The following is a 21,672-nucleotide window of genomic DNA, read 5'->3' as shown; positions in this document are numbered from 1 at the left end:
ACCTATTGAGGTAGTAGCACTGCCTCCAGCAATTTTAAGATTTTCTCAGAATGCTTTATCTGCTTTCCTTGAGCTCTCAACAATCCTTTTTCTTTCCAAACTGCTTCATGGGCATGTATTACTCTGAAGGCATACGTGGAATCTGTTCATCAATTGATGCTTTTTCCTCAGGCTGGTCAGAGGGCACAGGTTAAAGTGATTATCTCTGCCTTCTGAGCTGACTCGTAGAGGTAGGGCTTCTATCCCCTATTGCTCCGTGCTAATAGTATATCCTGATTTTGCTTGATCTTACAAAGCCACTCCCATCTGTGTACCAACATTCTGCTCCTGGAATTGGGGTTTCTTTAAGATCTGGGTGGATGGAATAAAGTGGACTTAATGGCTTTGATAGTTATGTTACATAGGTTCCTCATCTCTCTGGTGAGTAGCTGGGAATAGCTGTTGGATTAACTAGAGGAGAGATTACTTTTGTAATTCCATGTTGTTGCACCAAAACTGCAAGATATTGCAGTACTGCAAGGAATCCTGAGGGTGATAGCCAACGCCTACCCTTTGGCTCAAGGATTGTTGCCCTTGAAAGTGAGATAAACACAGTTATTTGTTGACCTAGAGTGAATTTCCAGGCTTCTTGGGCATTTGAAACAAGAGCAGCAACTGCTTGCAGACAGTCGGGCCATCCCCTACTTACCTCACCCAGTTGTTTTGAAAAGTGTGCTGCTGCTATCTTGTATGGCCAGTTGTTTGAGCCAGTGCTCCTAATGCCATCCCTCGCCTCTCCAAAGAGAAAAGCTAAAACGTTCTGAGAAATCTGGCAGGCCCAGAGCAGGTGCCCTTTTCAATTACTCCTTCAGCTCTTGAAAGGCTTTCTTACCTTTGGATGTCCATTCCAGGTCTCTGGGATTGTTTTTGAACAGCTGGTACAGTGGCTTAAGCAGCAGCCCACAGTTAACACCACAGTTAATACAGCCTCCAGTCATTCCCAGAAAGGTTCTCAATTCTTTGGCATTAGTAGGTTCTGGGGTCCAGTGTATGGTTCCTTTGCGTTCCTGTCTTAGTCCCTGCTGCCCTTGGGATATTTTGTATCCTGGGTAAGCGACTCCTTGTTTGATTACTTGAGCTTGATTTCTGGATACAACCACTTAGTCCCAAGTCATTTCATAGGCTTACTGTCCATTCCAAACAGTTTTTTTTTCCTTTCAGTGACTATAAGTAGATCATCTACCTATTGCAACACAATTCCTTTTGTGGACACAAACACAGTTCCAATGTTGTGGAAAACTGGGCTTACCCAATTTTCAAGGTCCTTAGCAAACTGTTTTCCAAATATGGCCGGACTATTCTTGAATCCTTTTGGTCATACAGTCCAGGTAAGTTGAGTTCTCCTTCCAATCTCTGGGTTTCCCCATTCAAAGGCAAACAGGTTTTGGCTGCCAGGGTCCAAGGGTGTTCAGAAGAAAGCATCCTCGAGATCTGACACGGAAAACCATCCGTATTCATTTTTAATTTGGCTAGCAAGGCATATGGACTTGCAACCACTGGCTTGAGATCTCCAGCTATTTTGTTAAGAGCCTGTAGGGATTGAACCAGACTGTAGTTCAAGCCATCAGGCTTTCGTACAGGTAAAATGGGTACATTATATTCAGATTTACAGATTCCAGTAACAATCCAAATTTTATAAAATTGTCTATGATAGGCTTAACACTTTTCATGTTTTCCACCTGAAGTGGATATTGTTTAATTCTTACTGGTTGCATTCTGTGGGACTCCAGGGTGTTCCCCTGGCTTCCCTGAATGCCTCGAGACCCCCCTGGCAAGGATCTCAGAGGCCCTGGCATGGTGCCCAGGATTCCTGGGGATTGGATTTAAGTCCCTGGAGAAATTTACCAACATTGCAGGAAGAATTACAAGCCACAAAAAATAAGTAGAGTATAAATTAGACTGTTAGAAAAAGTGGCTTTCTAGGAATATTAATATTAGGGAGTTCATGGCTAACATAGAGGATTTTGGGCGTGGTACTTCTTTTTCTCCTTCTTCTTTATGCCATCCATGTTGAGTGCCACCCTGGCGTTCTTTGATTGGTTTAAGACAGAGTTGGTCAATGTAATAAAATTGTCATGTATTGGAAAATAGTTGTAAATATTAGGTATGTAATTTGTAGTATATAAGATAAGACTGGCCCTCTGGCAGGCAGACTGTGCCCTGGATCACGTGCTGAACAGACTGCTGTTAGCTAGAGAAAGAATTCCTTAGATAAGGAACAATAAACAGCCTTGAAAACCTCAGAGAACAGCTTCCTGCAGTTTCTTCAGCGCTGGGGCTGGGAAGAACATGGACTTTAAAAACCACCAACGTGTCCTGCTGTGGATATCTCAGGTATGAAGAGACCCCAGCAGACAGTGACAGTGCTCCAGGTTTAAGTTTTGTGATTACAGGTTGTGCTGCTCTGGCCTTACCAGGTGTCCAATCCACCCAGACTTTTGGACTAAGAACTTCTGGTGCCTCTTCAGTTTTGGACAAATCTGTAATGAGAACCAGACTTAGAACATTATAATTTTTTGTCATTGACTTTGATATGAACTCCACTGGGGTAAACTTCATTTCAGCCTACAATTTCTTCGAAAAATCCCTTCCTATGAGGATTTTTGGGGCCATAGGCATATATAGGAACTCATGTATTCCTACTTTTTTTCCCAGTTTATAAGATTGTGATTTGAAAAAGGATACCTTCTGCTGTTGACTTGTGGCTCCAGTAATATTCACAACTTTACCAGGATCAGTTTCTCCCAACTTTACATTTAATACATAATTTCTTGCACCCGTATTCCCCAGACATTTCATTTTCCTCCTCTTTTCCCCCAATTCTCTTTTGACGAGACGATTTTCTGGGGGAATGTCCTCCAGTCAGCCCTTGTATTGACTCAGTACTGCAACCACCTTGGGTTTGAGTTGTGGGCAGTCTCTCCTCCAATGCCCTTCTTTCTTAAAACAGGCACACTGAGTGGTGCAGAGTATAGGACAGGTCTCTGCCCACCCTGGTCATTTCTTTGTCCTGAGCAGGGGCTTCTCCAGTTGCTTATCCTCTTCCTCACTAAGATTTCTATGAACTTACCATGCTTCTTCTTGCACTTTTTCTATACTTGGTTTTCCCTTTTTAATTTTTAGTTTCTACCTAATATTAGAGGATTGGCCCAGGAAAAGGGAAATGAGTTGGTTTTTGCCACAATCATCTGATGGATCTAGAGCAGTGTATTACACATGACTTCCCATAATTAGTTCCAAAATTCAGTTGGGGTTTTAAGAGGCCCTTGTTTCACTTCCTATAGCACACCAAATTAGAGCCTTAGGGATACCATTTCCCAAAACTAACCCAATTCCCAATACCTCAGCAGGAGTTGATAGTGACCAGAATTATTACAGTCCCAGGGAGATTTTGTGAGAGGCCGTGCTTCTTCTGTATTTTCTCCTGCCCACAGCCTGGTTCTTCCAAAATTCCATGCAGTTTTTAATACCAGCTCTTTCCCTGGTTAAAGCATCTAGCTTTACATCTGGCATTGCTATCCTCCCAGTCTGGGTCCAGGCCTTTAACAATTGCCCTGAATCTTTTGGCTACTCCTGATGGATCATCCCAGTATTGACTAGCCACAGATTTCCAGGTTTCTAAATCAGCTAATGAGAGCGGTACCTTTATTTTGATGAGACTCACTGAGGTCCTGTTGCCTCCCATAACCGTACCTGAATGACCATCTCCCAAAATGATGGTGATCTTCCTCAAATCTTCCTGCAAACGAGTCCGAGGGGGGACACTGAATGGTGACAATACCATGACTTCCTTTCTGCCTTTGGTTCTATACTGCGAGTTCTTACTCTTTCAAGTTCTGGAGAGGAAGGGAGGCTCAAAGGCAATTTTCTCAGCAGTATTTACCAGGGATTTCGAATGCCTTCCCTGTCCTCCCTCTTCCCATGACTCAAAAGGAGCAACCAAAATCCTCCATTCCTTCCTCATTCTCTTTTTATTTTAAACACCTTTGTCCTGTGGAACATGAGAACAACACCTAAGTCCTCCCTTTCCTTCTGTTTTGCAATCTTTTTCCAAAGCAAACACAAAAGAAACCCTTGGGGCCAAATTAAAACCACGCTTCTGCTGCAATTCAGGGTGATCCTTTGGATAAAAAATACATATTCAGGTATACAGCCTCATCTCATTTTCCTTCTTTTCCCAAAAATAGCAGTAACTGCAAAAAGGTGTTATATCTCAGGGTTCAGTTTATTGGCTTCTTCTCCCTGTCTTCTGATCTATAAAGGGTTCCCTATTTATCACAATATTTAATCAGGGTTTTCTTAGTCTCCTTGCCCCCTGGTGCCCTTCTTATCTTTTTCCATTGTTTCAATGTGCATCCCAAGGGGCTCGGATCTATGGGCTTGCTGGCTGACACGCACATCCTCTATTTATCTCTGCTTACACTCTGTTTATTTTTAATGATACTTAAGTTTCCACACTGGATGTTATACATTATTGTTTTCTATCTCTCCTCCTTGCCCATGTTACTTTTACACCACAATTGGTACACACAGGCATCTTTGGGCTGCCCTGCACCAATATTCTCTCCTGCAACTGCAGCAATGTATATAAACAAAAGGACTACAATCTCTATGCCCCCTACACCACAATCAAGGTATGGGAGGGTTACAAGGAGGATAGGGCATCAGTCACTGATGAGCACCCTGAAGCCCCTGGGTTTTAGAAGAGCCAACCTGAGTATGATCTGAACGCAGCTGGGAGGGATTCCATGGCAAACATGCACAGAGGGCAAAGGAGCTTGGAATGATGGAAGGTTTCAAGAACAGCTTCCTGAAGGCAGAGCAATGCTCCATCCCTGCACAGGGTCAGGAAGAGGGCAGAACCAGGGAGCATCAGGGCTTCACAGAGAGCTTTGGGTGTTCCAAAGAGCAAATGAAGCAGCAGTACAGTGCCCGAGACTTGGACGTGTGACCGTGCCAGTGTCCGGAGCGCTGCCAGGCAGTGCCGGGATCCTGGGTGCGGTTCTGGTCCCCACAAGTGAGGAATGGCAGCCCCTGCCTCAGAGCCAGTCAGAAAAGCCAAGCAAGTGGGACCAGAGGGAGGGCACCCTTCCAGTCTCTCTGGGCATGGCTGCAAAGCAGCCCATGCCTCTTCTTCCTCCGCCTGTGCTCAGGGTGTGCTGGTGGCAGAGCCAGGCAGAAAGAACAAAACATGAGGCTAGCAAAAAATGTAGGTGAGAAGTTGTTTGTTTATGAGCATTTATTCAGCCGATAATTCATACCTGTACATATATACATTGATTTTAGATATCAGTGTATTTAACCAAGGGTTTACAAAGTGATGTGAACTAACTACCAGGTCATTGCTTTAAAAGATTTGCTCTCTTCCCTTCCTTTAACCTTTCTGTTCCTGAGAACCATAGGGAGTTGTAAATGATAAAGAAGTTCCATGGTATCAATGAGTCCAGTGGATTACTGACATTAAAATCAAAATCAAAAGTATACACATGCCTTGTTTACTAGCAAAAAAGAGAACAGAAGAGAAATCTCAGTTTTGATTCCTGGACATTAATCAGATTTAAAGGAAATATTGCACAGAATGAAATGAAATTTGGATTAAATTTTAAACCAGCCCTGCAATTCTCACCGTTAATCATTTTAGCAAAGTGTTTTTATACTATAGGTACTTTAGAAAATAATTGGAAATAAAGATCTATGGAACCATGCTGTTGTAAAACAACTACCCTTTCTTAAGTTTAGCCTTTCTTCGCAGAGAAGAATGAATATTCTATAAATCTGCTAAAGGACAGAATGCATGGTTTAAGATGCTGAGCACTGCCTTTTGAGACACAGAGTGTACTTAATGCAGAGATAGTCTAAGAAATTCAAAAATCAGTATTAGCAGAGGGACAACAAGTTCTGAAGTCTTAGAATTGGTATAATTTATAATCAGGTCTGCTCTCTGCAGTGGGTTTGAGCTCCAAATGCCAAGCAGAGCCTGCAGGACAGGGAGCTGAGCTGTACCTGCAGTTCCAGGAGGGGTCCCGTTGGTGGCTCAGGAGCAGCTCCGGTGTCCATCAGCAATGTGCCCGCTCCTCCCGCCTGCTGCCAGTCCTTCCCTTGCAGTGCAGCAGGAGCTGCTCCCTGCCCCTGGCCAGCTCCTTTGCCTGCAGTCCCTTCCAGTGCTGGCACTACAAGCTCCCTCCTGCCTTGAGCCAAATGCCAGCCTGCACCTTGGGCTGCCTTTGCCAGGTCTCTTTTCCCAAGTGTTGGACTCCCAGACTTCAGCCCCAGCCCATTGGTTATTTCCATCACCAGGTAGTTTCCCACAATGAACCATTTTGGTTTTACCTAAGAGGTGAATCATTGAGACTGTGGTGCTTTCTTGCACCCAATGTCCTGTTAAGACCATGAACAAGCTGTTTCTGCAGCTTAGTTTGTGGCTATTGCTACATCATTTTATTCCACACTGAATGACTAAAGAAAATCTGTCCTTTTCCTTACTAAGTTGAGGCTGCAGCTTAGTGTAAATATGTGCGTGTCCTGGTTTGAAAAGAGAGTTGTGCTAGGGAAAAGCAGGGCTTCCCTCAAAATGGAGCTAATAAACACTTCCTTCTGAATAAATATAATTTTGAAATTAAGGGGCTATCAGGCAAAGATATGGGGATAGGAATAACAGTTCTTTACTAGTCTATCTAGCAATTCAAACAAAACAACCACAACTATGAAATTAACAATAAACAGGGCAGTCACCCAGTTCCAGCCCTTCTTGGCCGCAGGCTCCCTTCCCTGTGCTGCAGCTCCCGGTGCTGGGCAGGGGCAGATCCCGCGCAGCTGCAGGAGTGCTGGGGGTGAGAGCGGGGCTGTCCCAGATGGGAAAGGGATGGAGGAGAGACTTTTGCTCACAGTGTTGGTCATGGTGCTCAGCAGGGTGCTTGGAGACAGCAGGCTGAAGCGAGAAGGCAGCAGTGCGGGCTCCAAGAACAGAAAAGGGGCTCCCGGCGTTGGGATGGCGGGGATCGGGCAGCAGCAGCAGCAGCAGCAGCAGCAGCATCCTCTGACTGCAAGAGCGAGCGAGGGAGCAAATGCCTTCCCCCTTCTTTACCTGATCCTGATCTTGTGGTGTTCCCCCTTTCCCCCACCCCTTTGAGAGAAACTCTGAAAAAAAACCGAAATGGAATCACCCTCTCTCCTGTCACTAGCTATCAGTGCTGCTTAGCATGTCAATGAAAAAAAATTCCACAGAGAAGTTAGGAAAAGAAACCAACCCCAAACAGTGTGAAAAGAGAATAAATGTCATAATCCCCTTACATTTTTTCCCCTCCCCTCCCCAACCACAGTGCTGCCTGAGGGGGACCACAACTCACAGACAAATAACCTCAGTCAGGTTCTATTACCCACAGATTGACAGACCTGTGAGGAATTGGCTGCCACAGCCTGTCACACATTCACCAAAGCTTAAGGATGAGTGAAAAAATAGGGACAAATATTGATGTGGTCGCTCATTATGGAAATGAGAAGTGCCCCAAAGCCAATGTCAGTTTCAAAGGGAAATTTATCACAGATTGTTACAACTGCCCTGCTTATATATGATGACAAATTTCAGTTCAAAGATGGCTACAGAATGGCACAACTCTGCCGACTCTATAAAGACAGAAATGTCCATTTCAGTTCCCACAATCAAGTATGTTCCAGGTCACTAAGTACTGCCCACATACATTTCCATATATGTGTATATATGAATGTGTGTATACAAAGAACCAAACATCAATGGAATGATCTGAAAATCCACGGAGCAGGAGTTCTTTGCTCACTGGAGTCCCGGAGTTTTCTCAGCTGCCTTTGCCTGGCAGTTCTCAGCCAACGTGTGGCTCTGCTGCCATCCCAAATCTGCGCTTCCCTTGCCCAGCCTGAGTGCACGTGAGGCACATGCTGGGCATGGCTGGAGATTTCCATGGCCAAAATCCCCCAATCATCACCTTTACATCTGCTCATTGCTTTGGATAGCACAGAGCACACAACACCCAGCTCAGCTGGCAAATGTCATTTCTTGCAGATTTGCTACAGTCCCACTGCTGGTCGACAAATACGCGAGAATCGATTTCAGTTGAAAAATGTAATTTATTACAAATTGCTACACCTGCGCTGACAATACAGAACTATACAAATCTCAGTTAAGGATAAAAAAGGGAATTTATTACATTAGTATTACAATGCTATGCAAAAATATATAAATATCAACTTGAGTTAACAAACACTTAATTTATTGTCAAACTCTACAACAACTCACTATTACACAAAGATCAATTAGGTATTTAACAACTTAATTTATTACATACAAGCCTACAGCCCATATAGAAACACAAAAATATGCATTCCCTCTCTAAATAGCCCTACACTAAGACCCCATCAGATAAAGTTATACAACTATACTACTTCATACATGTTTAAACAGAATTAAATACATATTTATGCACATATAAATAAATGCATATACAACTATAACAATCTACAGCTGTAAATATAGATTAAACATTACATATTACATTTTGTATGTAAGTGGATATATAAACCAAACCTATCAATATAAAAATATCACTGTACCAATCTAAATATCCGTGCAACTGCATCAATACAAATATACAGCTATACATTTCTACACATCTGTAAACGCAGTTACACATAGAAATAGATCAATATACATCAAAAATATAAAAACAGAATACATGTACCTAAGGAAATACCAATATATGCATTTAAAAGAGTCATATACCTATAACTACATCAGTAGAAATAGATACCTACACAACTGAAAACCCAGGAAATAGAACTAAAGTCAGATATAACAACATACATGCATACTTAGAAACATATATATACATACATGTAATTACACACATATATGCATATATACAAATATATACATAGCACATCCAGAAATATAAAAGACATATGGAAACACTCCTATACAAATAGCAACCTACACATGTCAATATCCATCTAATTTTCCCTCTCTATATGCAAGTCCATATATCTATAAAGAGAGCTCTAAGCAGAAAATGGGATCCCAACAGCGCCATCTTCAAAGCCGCTCCCTCTGGCTCTTGGTCCTGTGCAGAGCAGCTCTCCTGGACAGGGACAGCAGATGGCACATCTGGGAAGCAAAGAGAGTCTGACACTGAGTCAGGAGCAGAGCCTTTCCCTTGCACCTGCACTTCTGTCAGGGAAGAGAAAATCTCAGCGCCTCACCAGGAGGGCTGGAAAGGAAAAGCAGGCCGAGGGGCCAGGCTGTGGCGAGCGCAGCGCGGCGGGACTGTCCCGCAGCCCCCGGCACAGCCGGCACAGCTCCCGGGCCCTGCCGGCACAGCTGCCTTGCCCCAGGACAGCCCCTGTGCCGGCCGGGGCAGCTGCGCTGAGCAGCCCCAGCACGGGCAGGGCCGCTCCTGCCCCTGTGCCGGGCACTGCCCACGGCCACAGCCCACGGCACCCTCACCCCACCCGGCCTCACCGGCCCTGAGGCCTCACCCAGGCTCTGTGCCAGCAGCAGCTCCCTGCTCCTGCTCCTTCTGCTCGTGGCCTTCAGCTTCTCCCTGCTGGCTCCTGTCAGTCCTCCTGCTGTCTTCAGGATCTTCAGTGCAGCTGAGGCGAAAACGGAGGCTCAGGAATTGGTTCCAAGGCCTGGCAGAGCTGCAGTCCCAGACCCCTCTGTGCTCCCTGCTGGCCCCTCCATCCCCTCAGCCCCGCCATGCTCTCGGCAAACCCCGAGTCCCCTTCAGTTTCTTCAGACCCCGCAGTCCTCTCACCCCCCTCAGTCCCTTCTGACCCATCCCGTCCCCTCAGAGCCGCCACCCCCCTCAGCCTGTGCCCCTTCCCTGTCACCTCAGTGCCACCATCACCCTTAGCTGCCCCACACCCTCAGCCCCAGCAGCACCTCAAGGTCACCGTCCCTTCAGTGCCAGCGCCTCCTCAGCCCCTCAGCCCCCTCAGTGTCACCGTCCCTCAGCAGCTCCTCAGGGGACACTGCCTGCGGCCACCGGCAGCTGCCACCGCTCCAGGGACACCCGGGGCTGGAACTGCTGCTCCGCCCGGCCCGGCCGCCGGCTCGGGCCCAGCACAGCAACAGGAGACAGAGGGAAAAACAAGAGATTAAGAAGGCATCCGTGGAGGGAAAGAGGTAAATAAGGCCTGAATTTATACAGATATCAATCTTTGTAATGAAACTCCCACATATAAATACAACTATGCCTATTTATAAACTTAACTATATACATGTAAATGTAACTATACATATGTATGAATCCATCTAGGCCCATCTATAAATTCACATATAAAAATATAACTATATACAACTATATAAATATAAATATATAAATATAAATTAAACTATACATATCTATAAATACAACTATATAGATGGATAAACATAACTATATAGACATAAATACACCTATATAAATCTATAAACATATAAGCTATATAGATATATAAATATAACTATACTTGTCTACAAATACGGCTATTGGCAGAGGGATTTCACCTGCCTGATGGTCACAGGTCCTCCCTCTGTCTCTTGCTGCCACACAGGGCAGCCCTCCTGGAGAGGTCCATCAGATGGGATCTGGGAAGCAAAGGGAACACTGAGTCAGTCTTGGCCCTTGGGCACCAACTGTGCTTCTGTCAGGGACTGTTCAAGATGGTCTGAAAGGCAGACTCTCACTTGGAATTTGAAGCCTGCTCTTTAGAGAACAGGGACCCTTCAAAACAGTGTAAAGCACTGAAGTATCTCGATAAAGTCTCAGCACTCACAGTGCAAATGGCACCCGTGAGAGCTTGAAACACAGACTGTCCCAGCTCCCACAGAGAAGCCCAGCCTTGTTCTTTCTCTGCGCTGACAGAGAGACCTCAGTCCTCACTGAAATGGCTGAAGTTGAAGGGTGCTGTCAGCTGAGTTATGAAACCAAATTGGGACACCCAGCTTCATGACATAACTCTGAAGGGGTCAGCTTTATTCCCTGCTCTCTTGACACAGCAGAGGACTCAGTGTCAGAGCCTCTGGAGAAACGTGGAGGGCAGGGCTAGGGGAGGTTTTGTCAGTGCAGGATCTGAACTAAAGGCACGGGGAGCCATCAGCTCTGCAGACAAGAACTCAACTCCTCTGATCACCCATCCTGTGAGAGGCAGGCTCAGAGCAGCTGTCTCACACCTCCCTAAACCTTTGGGCTCTGTCCTTACCAGGCTCTTCATGCTCAGGGGAACTGTTCCCACAGCTCTTGGTGCCAGATGAAGCTTCCTCTGCTGCAGCCCTGTTGAGAGCATCCTCTCCTGAAGACTCAGGCGCAACATTAACATTCCCCTTGAAAGAGAAACAGAAAGAAACAAACCCAAAGATCAATTACCATTTTTTTTTTTTGTAATCATATCAGAGATACAGGAACTCTCCTTCTCCACTCCCAGGAGATGTGGAGCACAAGGGAGCCCACACGGTTCCACATGACAAGCATTTTAAACTCAGAATTTGGGGGGCAAAGATGAAACTGAAGCTCTTACAAATGACCTTTGAGGCCAAACATGAACACAGAAAACCAGACACCAAGTGAGGGGACTTGCCCTCACGTTCTGACCCTTGCTTATCCCATGAACTGCAAGAAATCAGCCAGCAGAAAGCCAGGGGCCCTCCTTGTTGACAACACAGATGTCTGCAACGGCAGGGCTCAGTCCCAGCACTGCCCAGGGCTGTGTGCTGCAAACCCACATGAAAAGCACACATTTCATTTCTGGCTGGGAATCTCACCACCCTCACCCAACCGCTCACACAATCCATCACCAGGTGCTGCTTTTTAGAGCCCTCTGCTGCTGCCACATATGTACGACCCAGACAAACATTTCTGGATCTAGGTTATTTCCAGGATCATTTATAACGAGCGCAATGGGCCATAAAAGATCGAATAACAATTTAAAGATTTATTGGTTACAGAAAGCAAAAGCAAATTCAGCACTGGGCAGCAGAGTCTCGCTCCATTAACTACTGCTGCACCCCACCCCCTTAGTTTGTTTCTTTTATGCTGTTCAGTTTTCGGGTTACGTGCTCCTCCTCCAGTAGTTCAGCGCATGCTTCTCCAGTTGCTAGGGGGTCTTTTTCTGCCTTCTGGTGGTCGGGGGATGAGGGCGAGTAGTCTTCCTCAGCCACTGACTCCTTTCTTGGCACTTAAAACAATATGTGATTATGTAAGCAAAGCAAAACACATTCTGGCTTTTTACTTTAAGGCCTGTCAAGCAGAGCAAAACTATTAACAAGTTCTAGCGATATCTTTTTCAAGGTCTGTCTGTCAGAGGATCAAAGCAGAACAACCCACACTCTGGCCTCACAAATCTTGGTGATATTCCTCCAAGGTCTAAAGTCTGTCAGGCGAACAAAAGGGCTCTTATTTATTACAAGTCCCCCCTTTTTCTATATTATTACTTTTGTTCGCTAAATCTTTGTAATTCCCTCTTACTTAACTCCAGGTAATCTTTTTCCTCTTCCTCATTTAAGGCTTCATATTTTGCTCGTATTAACATGAGGTGAGCGGCTTCTAACCTGCTTTTTACAATGCTAATTATTTTGTTGAAAATACAGGGGCCGAAAGCAAGCCCTAAAATTATTAAAATTACTGGTCCAGCGAAGGTCGACAAGAGGGTCGTTAGCCAGGGTGAATATTTAAACCAAGACTCATACCAATTTTGGTTGGGCCTCCCTTTCTCTCTTGCGCTGCTCCAGTTGTTTTCGGAGCTCAGCCATGGTGTCAGTTACTATCCCAGTTTGGTCTGCATAGGTGCAACACTCCTCTCGCAAAGCCACACACAGTCCCCCTTGCTGTAAAAACAACAGGTCTAATCCCCGTCTATTCTGTAATACAACTTCTGAAAGAGATCTTACTGATTTTACGAGACCGTCTATTGCCTTCTCTATTTTACTTAAATCTTCATCTACTGAAATTCTGAGATCCTTAAATCCTTGCTGTTGGTTCACTAAGGAAGCCACTCCTGTCCCCACCCCAGCACTTCCTATACTTAGTAATATAGCAACTGTGAGAGCTGTAAACGGTTCTCGTTTCTCTAAGTGGTGTTTTGGAGTGAATTGATGAGCATACACATAGTCTTTTGGGTGGTACACAATCCGGGGGACTACCATGACCTGAATGCAGTATTCGGATATTTCATTGAAATTAGATATTGATATACATGGGGTTACCACTAATGTGTTACAAACCCACTTGGTGTTTGCAGCAGGGATCAACCATTGGGCCGGTTTGCGGGAGTCGGTTACAGCCATTTTTACCCCGCAGAGGTGGTCTTTATCCCGAGTTATGTTGCCTATACACCTCCCCTTCCCAGTTACCTGAGCCACCGATACCCCTGGGGTGCTTTCTTTTCCCCTCTTCCAAAGGCACAAGGAGGGATTGGTCCCATTTATTTTTTTAGACTTTGCTACAGAACCTAAGGCTTCATAAAAGAGTGGATTAATACTGTAGCACAACCAGCACTCTTTAGTTAAATTGGGGTATGTGCCATTTAACACCCTAAAGGTGGCTTGTAGGATTTTCCATAGCGTCCCTTTACTTGGTTGTGTCATGGCCGTGGTCTCCATTAACTGTGATCTATTATTGGCCTCCGTGAAATTTTCTGGGGTCATGTTGCCTAAGTCACCTTGATTTATTATTGTGGCTTCTGAGTCTGTTATTGCAGGATTCGGTCCAACAGGTTGAGGATCGTGAGGTACAATTTCCTTCTTTATAACAATATGTCCCCCCCAGTCTTTCCCGGGTTCCCATATTCTAACTCCCCAGAATTTTCCTACTACCCATCCTGGGTCTTGGGGTTGTGTGACGTTAAGATAGACCCATTTGCAAGTACCGATATAAGTCACCACCCCTGACGGATCTGTCCAGGGCTTTTTACATCCATGTGGACCTCTTTCAACCCTTAAGTATTTATCTTGGATTTGGACCGACCATCCCAGGGAAATTGTTTCACAGCCCCAATATCCACAGTAAAATTCTCCGGGGTAGTTACAATATGACCTCCCTGGGTTAGATGCTGGACACATGTAGAATACACTATATAGGCGCTAGAACCCGTCCTATCAAGTAGGTCATCCAGGGTTATGTTAAAGCTAGGACCTTTCAAAGTAATTTGTGTTTGAATTTCTTTCTGACCTTCCCATTGTATTAGTGACCATTTAAAGGGTTCATGGCTTGCAAGCGCAGATCTCAAAAGCACTATATATAAGATTCCTAATTGGAGGTGGTAGCTTCCCCATTTTCCACAACTGCTCTTTTTATTTTCCTCCCAATTTACCTCAGACTTTTCCCTTTCCCTGGACTCTCAACAGCTCTGGGTACCTGTTCCTCGTTTTCCCCTTTTGCTCGGGCTCCCCCCTCCACTGCTTTCATCTCCTCTGCCTTGCCCATCAACTCGTTTGCATCGAGCTATGGGGAGTTCCATCTTCTCGGCAGCAGGAGTATTCTTCAGGAGGGGTGTTTGGCCCATGCTTTTTGATACGTTTTATGTATTTATACCACTTGTGGTTCTTAATTTGAGGGGTATAGCAACTGAGTTCAGGTACCCACCGTCTGCACAGGGCGGCTACTATCTTGGCCACAAATGGGGCAGGTTCGTTAGAGTGATAACAATAGAATTGGGGGTTTATCCCTTTTGCAAAAATTTTCCACCACTCTTCAGACCCTCTTAAAAGTTCTCTGGCAGCCACTTTGGTAGCCAGGACCTGAGAGGTGAGTAGCCTTTGGTCTGAATAACAATTTTTACACACTCCCCTTGGAGGGTAACTGTTGTTGCAATGGGTCCACCACTCCTCCTTACAAACTAAACAAATAAAGCATACAAAAGGGTTACAAGGGTTCCCCAGCAATTTTCAGCATTAAATCTTATTCTTACTGCTGCATTTAGCAGATCTTCCCCCCCGCCCCAGTTGGTGCTCGTGTTGCGTGGAGCTCTGCCAGGAAGGAATAGTATGTTGGATCCCACAGTCTATCTCCCATGTGGAAAAAGTCTCATACCTGTGGTGGGGTGGGAATAATGTAATTTGTCTTTTAATTAGAGCTTACTCGCTTCTTAAGTGTCAGTTTCAGGCTCCCAGGTGTGCCCTTCACTTCCCACCCGGGGTCGTTGGTGAATTTAGACGGATCTACTGGTCCCTTGATTCGGCTTGCGTGAGTCCACCCTTTTTCCACAGTGCGTACTGCTGTGTCTGTTGTAAGCAACACCTGGTAAGGTCCTTCCCACTTGGGTGTTATCGGATTTTCCTTCCAACTTCGGATCAGTACCCAGTCCCCGGGCTGAACCTGATGTAATACAAGATCTAAGGGTGGTCTCTGAACCAACATTCCTTTTTCCCATAACTGTTTTTTGAATCTCATCAGAGCTATTAAATACTCGTTAATGTATTGTTCACTAACATTTGGGTTTGTCTGTGCCTTTTCTAAACTATAGGGCATGCCATATAACATCTCGAATGGGGAAATTCCCAAATCCGCCCGGGGTTGAGTCCGAATGTTCAGCAAGGCTAGGGGAATGCATTTAACCCATGATAATTTTGTTTCTAGTACCAATTTAGTAAGTTGTTTTTTTATTTCTCCATTCATCCTTTCTACCCGGCCTGAACTTTGAGGGTGCCAAGGAGTATGTTGTTCCCATTTTATTCCTAATGCTGCTGCCAGCTCCTGAGTTACCTTTGATGTAAAGTGCGGCCCCTTATCAGAGTCAATTGTTTCTGGTACACCATACCTGGGGACTATCTCTTCCAGCAGGGCTTTTACTACTGTTCGTGCGGTTTCCCTTGATGTCGGGAAGGCTTCCACATAATGAGTAAGATGATCTACTACCACTAAAAGATATTTAATCCTCCCCACCTTTGGCAATTCGGTAAAATCCACTTGAATATTTGCAAAGGGTTGTTTTGCTAGAGGCCTTCCCCCATAGGGTAATTTTCTGAGGTTGCTTCGATTTACCCGCAAACAGGTAGGACATCCCTTTGTGATATGTTTAGCTATATCGTGGAGCCCGATGCTCATGTACCTAGGGGCAAAGTGATCCACCAGCCCCTGGGCTCCCCAATGAGTTTTCTGATGTAACTTATACAATACCCTCTGAGCTATTGCCTTTGGTAGCACTTCCCGGCCGTCTGCTAATATCCACTTTCCTGCTTCCTCTGTAACACCCATTCTTCTAAGTCTCTCTTTCTCCTCATTCGTAAAAATTGTGTCAGTGTTTTCACCGTCCTTGACTCCATCTTTTCCCCTTTGCCCCCCTTTTTCTTTTAGGACCATTTCCTTTAGGGCTGCCCGTTTTGCCTCCTGATCTGCAGCGTTATTCCCCCTGCTTTTTAAATCTATTCCTCGTTGGTGTCCCTTTAAATGAACCACTGCTAACCTTGTCGGCCCTCTCAGGGCTTTTAATATCTCAACTATGAGTTTCTGGTGTATCAAATCCTTCCCCTGTGAGTTAATAAGGCCCCTTTCTTCCCATAGCTTTCCAAATGTATGGACTACCCCAAATCCATATCTAGAATCAGTATATATTGTCCCCTCCTTCCCCTCAAGAAGTTTCAAGGCCCTTAATATTGCATATAATTCACATGCCTGGGCAGACCATGATCTATCTAATGCACCCGACTCTACCACCTGTAAGTTCGGACCCTGCACTATTGCATACCCTGATTTTCTTTTCCCTTCTATTACCCTGGAGGATCCATCCACGAAAAGTCTTTCACCACTTTCTAATTCCTCTTCTTCTAAATCCGGTCTAATCTTCGTCTGCTCCTCTATTGTAGCTATACAGTCATGGGTCAAAAACTCATGCTCCGGTCCCCCGTATAAAAATGCGGCTGGGTTCTGTAGTGCAGTGGTTTCTAACGTCAAATTGGGTGCCTCTACCAGAATTCCTTCATACTTTAGAAGCCTAGCATCTGAAATCCATTTTTCTGCTTTTTGCTGTAATACGCTCCGGATGTTGTAAGGGGACATTACTTTGAGATTATCATTAAAAGTAATTTTTCTAGCTTCTTCCACCAATAGGGCACATCCGGCCACTATTTGTAAACAGGTTGGCCAGCCCCTACTCACAGGATCTAAAATTTTTGATAAATATGCAACAGGCTTCTTTTTCCCTGCCCAATCCTGAGTAAGTACCCCAAATGCAATACCCTCTTCTATGTTTACAAATTAAAAAAATGGTCTCCTCACATCCGGGAGGTTTAAGACCGGGGCATGGACCAAACTTTCCTTTAATTCCTGAAGTTTCTCTGTGTCTTCTTGATTCCATTTCATTAGCCCTTCCTGTGTTAATTTATGGTAAAGAAATCTAGCTTTACTGCTATAATTTTCAATCCACTGCCTGCAGTACCCGGTAAGTCCTAAAATTTGACGAACTTGTCTCTTGTTTTTTGGAATAGGTAGTGACATAATTGCTTGGATCCTTTCAGGGTCTATTCTTTTCTCTCCCTTCTTTAAATAGTGCCCCAAATATTTTACCTCCTCCTCTACAAACTGAAGTTTAGTCTTAGAAACTTTTAACCCCTTAAGTCCCAGAAAATTCAACAGCCTTATACTTTCTTTCCTTACATCCTCCTCATGTTCCCCTGCCAGAAGCAGATCATCTACATATTGTATCAGGGTTACTCCTGGTCCTGTTTGGTAATCTTGCAAAATTTGTTCCAATGCCTGTCCAAACAAATTTGGAGATTCTGTGAACCCCTGGGGTAACACTGTCCACCTCAGCTGTTGCCTCCTCCCTGTATCGGGGTCCTCCCATTCAAATGCAAAGTAATCCCGGCTTGCCTCATCGAGAGGGTAAGCCCAAAAGGCATCCTTTAAATCTATGACACTATACCATAAGTTATTAGGCCCCAATTTACTTAAAAGTGTCTATGGATTTGCCACCACGGGGAACCGAGCCACTGTGTGTTTATTAATTTCCCTTAAGTCGTGCACTAACCGGTAAGTGCCATCTGATTTGCGCACAAGGAGTATCGGTGTGTTGAAGGGTGACATGCATGGTTCTAGCAGCCCCTTGCTCAACAATCTATCTACCTCAGGTTTTAATCCTCGTCGACCCTCAGGGGATATGGGATATTGCTTTATTTTTACCGGGACGTCCGGATTTCTAATAATCACCGAAAATGGGGCTATTTTTAGCTGCCCCACGTTTCCTGGATTATACCATACTTCAGGGTTTATCTTTTCTTCGTCCTCCACTCTGAGAGGACAGAGTTTAATTTGCAGTTCCTTCTCTACTACTTCTATCCTAATTCCTAGTTCTATAATCATGTCTCTCCCCAATAAATTATATTCAGATTCTGATACTAACAAAAAGTCTCCCAACCCAATTCTTGATTCTGATTCAACTGCCACCCTTTTAATAACCCCCACCTCAAAGGGTTCTCCCTTTGCTCCTACTACCGTGGCAGTCTCTTTAGATAGACTACATCCTTTTGGCAAGAACTGAATAGTTGATCTTTCATCTCCTGTGTCAACCAGAAAAACTATTTCCTGGCCATGGGGACCCACCTTCAGTTTTATCAAGGGCTCCTTATGATGTTTCCGTGTCCCCAAGAGATAGAGCCCCTGACCCCTCTAATCTGTCTTGAACTCCTTTTCATCCCGAATCCTGACCCTACACTCTTTCTTGAAATGTCCTTTTTTCCCACAATAAAAACACACCTTAATGTCCTGTCTCTCCCTTGAATCCCTAGACTCCTTAAGCTCTCTTACTGGCCACCTCTGTGTCTGTTCCCTACTTTCTCGTACCGCAGCAACCGTCATTCTAACTTGCCGTTTCTGACTTTCCTCTTCCCTTCAGACATACACCTTTTGGGCCTCTCTTAATAGCTCATCTAAGCCTCTATCCTGCCAATATTCCAGCTTTTGTATCGTCTTCCTTATATCTTCCCAAGATTTAGACACAAAATGTACCTTCAACACTGCCTGTCCCATTTGACCATCTGGATCCATTCCTGAATAAAGCTGGAAATTTTTTCTCAACCTCTCTAACCACTCTGTGGGGGTTTCATCCTTCTTTTGTCTCTCATTAAATGCTTTATTAATGTTCTGGCCTCTCGGGACTGATTCCCTAATTCCCTGAACTATGATTGTCCTCAAGTCCTGCATGTGTGTTCGATGTGCAGGATTCTGATGATCCCACTGAGGATTTTGAAGGGGCCATTTGGTGTTAACTGCAGGACCCTGAGCGTGTTGGGCGTCCCAGATACGCATGCCCTCCCTCCTAATCATATTTTTCTCTTCGGCCGTAAACAGGATGTTCAAAATGGCCTGTAATTCATCCCAGGTATACATATTAGGACCCAGAAATTGGTCCACTCTTTCAGCAACTCCCAGCGGGTCTTCTAATAAGTGTCCCATTTCCTTCTTAAATTCCCTAACATCCCCTGAACTGAGGGGCACAGATATAAATCCTATTCCTGCCTGAGGACCCCCCATAGGCATTTCTCTTAATGGAAATAATTTTTCTTGTTTTTTCCTAGATCTCCCTCTAGTGACTGGTCCTGAGTAGCTCGAATGATCTGAATCTGAATCCTCCTCTGGGGGAGGTACACTGGGGGCAGGGGCCTGCAGTGGGGGCACATGTGGAGGGGGTACCATTAGGATTTCTTCTTTCCTACCTCCCTTTTTCTTATTTTTGTTATTCCCTTTTTCAGTCAATTTAAAGATAAAAACCTCAGGATGGGCTATCCAGATTTTTGCATACTCACTTTCCTCCAAATAAAAAGGTTTTTTTGTATTTACCCAAATATTTAATCTCTGTTTTATCCAATCCTCTGTTGACCCAAATATTGGCCAGAACACGTTTCTTGAAATATCCTTCCCACCCCAGACTTCTACACAGTAATATATCATTTTTGCCTTATCCTTCCCTTCCGTTCCAGGGAAATGGTCCCAATTTTCTAGTAAAAATCCTAAGGGACTATCTCTAGGTATGGGTGGGAGTTTAACACTTGCAGGAGGTTTACTCTTCCCCTGCCCCATTTGCTCCGGAGTACCTTCACTCACACCAAAAATCACTTTCGCTTCCCCTGTTTCGTGGCCCACGCCCTCGCGGGTCAATGGGAACCGCACTACTAAGGGTCCGCACTCGCTTGGAGAATCTGGCTGCCAGTTCCCCTCTCACACACACACCACACGTTGTACTCCGGGATCCCGACCCCGCCCGAACGGATCCCTTATACTTACGCATCCTGCGTCTTCGTCCGGATTTTGTGCACAAAATTTAAGGGGTCAATTGGGCCCTCCTACCTTTGCTTTTGCTTTCTTAATTTTAGGTTCGTCGGTTGAGGCTGGGATAGGACTCCCGTCCCCGGGGCCACCAAAATGGTGGGGCGCGCCTCCCCGCAGGCAGAGAGCCCCTCCAAAATCTCGATCCGAGTCACGTGCCAAATTTGTTATAAATGAGCGCAATGGGCCATAAAAGATCAAATAACAATTTAAAGATTTATTGGTTACAGAAAGCAAAAGCAAATTCAGCGCTGGGCAGCAGAGTCTTGCTCCATTAACTACTGCTGCACCCCACCCCCTTAGTTTGTTTCTTTTATTCTGTTCAGTTTTCGGGTTACGTGCTCCTCCTCCAGTAGTTCAGCGCATGCTCCTCCAGTTGCTAGGGGGTCTTTTTCTGCTTTCTGGTGGTCGGGGGATGAGGGCGAGTAGTCTTCCTCAGCCACTGACTCCTTTCTTGGCACTTAAAACAATATGTGATTATGCAAGCAAAGCAAAGCACATTCTGGCTTTTTACTTTAAGGCCTATCAAGCAGAGCAAAACTATTAACAAGTTCTAGCGATATCTTTTTCAAGGTCTGTCTGTCAGAGGATCAAAGCAGAACAACCCACATTCTGGCCTCACAAATCTTGGTGATATTCCTCCAAGGTCTAAAGTCTGTCAGGCGAACAAAAGCCTCTTATTTATTACAGCATCCGTGAGGATGAGAGGCGTAGGTCTGCCTGTGATGACTAGAGCTGAACAATTTTTCTGCTCTGTGTCGTCTTTCGGGAGCAGGAGCAGTGTGTGCAGTTGTTTGGGTTGCCTGCCCAGAGCTGATCTCAAATGAAGGTCTTATAAATGAGCAGGTCTCCTGGCCCGTTTATTTCACTGGTGTTCTTGTCTTTGGTGCTGACCCTGCCAGCTGGCAAAACAGCAACCCATTTCCTTCAGAGTTGGTGGAGGGACAAAGTGGTGGCCAGGGCTGAGGCCCCACACACAGGATGGTGGCCGGAGCTGAGGCACCACACACAAGATGGTGGCTGGGGCTGAGGCCCCACACACAAGATGGTGGCCAGGGCTGAGGCACCACACAGAAGATGGTGGCCGGAGCTGAGGCCCCACACACAAGATGGTGGCCAGGGCTGAGGCACCACACAGAAGATGGTGGCCGGAGCTGAGGCCCCACACACAAGATGGTGGCCAGGGCTGAGGCACCACACACAAGATGGTGGCCGGGGCTGAGGCAGCCACACACAAGGTGGTGGCCGGGGCTGAGGCACCACACACAAGATGGTGGCCGGGGCTGAGGCACCACACACAAGATGGTGGCCGGGGCTGAGGCTGTCCCTCCCAGTGAGCTCTGCAGCCCCTGCTGGACCAGCCCCAGCC

The 21,672-nt window shown here is 45.4% G+C and overlaps 1 long non-coding RNA gene across 1 annotated transcript in view; it reads right to left on the bottom strand.

The window, feature by feature from the left end:
• LOC130265563 (uncharacterized) overlaps window positions 1-20,559 on the bottom strand; it is a 35,523-nt gene extending 14,964 nt beyond the window's left edge. Inside the window, exon 1 of the long non-coding RNA XR_008842620.1 lies at window positions 20,396-20,559. This is a non-coding gene — a long non-coding RNA (uncharacterized LOC130265563). The remainder of the gene's footprint in view (window positions 1-20,395) is intronic.
• Between the last annotated feature and the right edge of the window lie 1,113 nt (window positions 20,560-21,672).

The sequence above is a fragment of the Oenanthe melanoleuca genome, chromosome Z (genome assembly GCF_029582105.1).
Source record: "Oenanthe melanoleuca isolate GR-GAL-2019-014 chromosome Z, OMel1.0, whole genome shotgun sequence".
In the NCBI taxonomy this organism is placed as follows: Eukaryota; Metazoa; Chordata; class Aves; order Passeriformes; family Muscicapidae; genus Oenanthe; species Oenanthe melanoleuca.
Note: the sequence above shows the minus strand (reverse complement) of the source record. Positions and strands in the feature narration are given on the sequence as shown.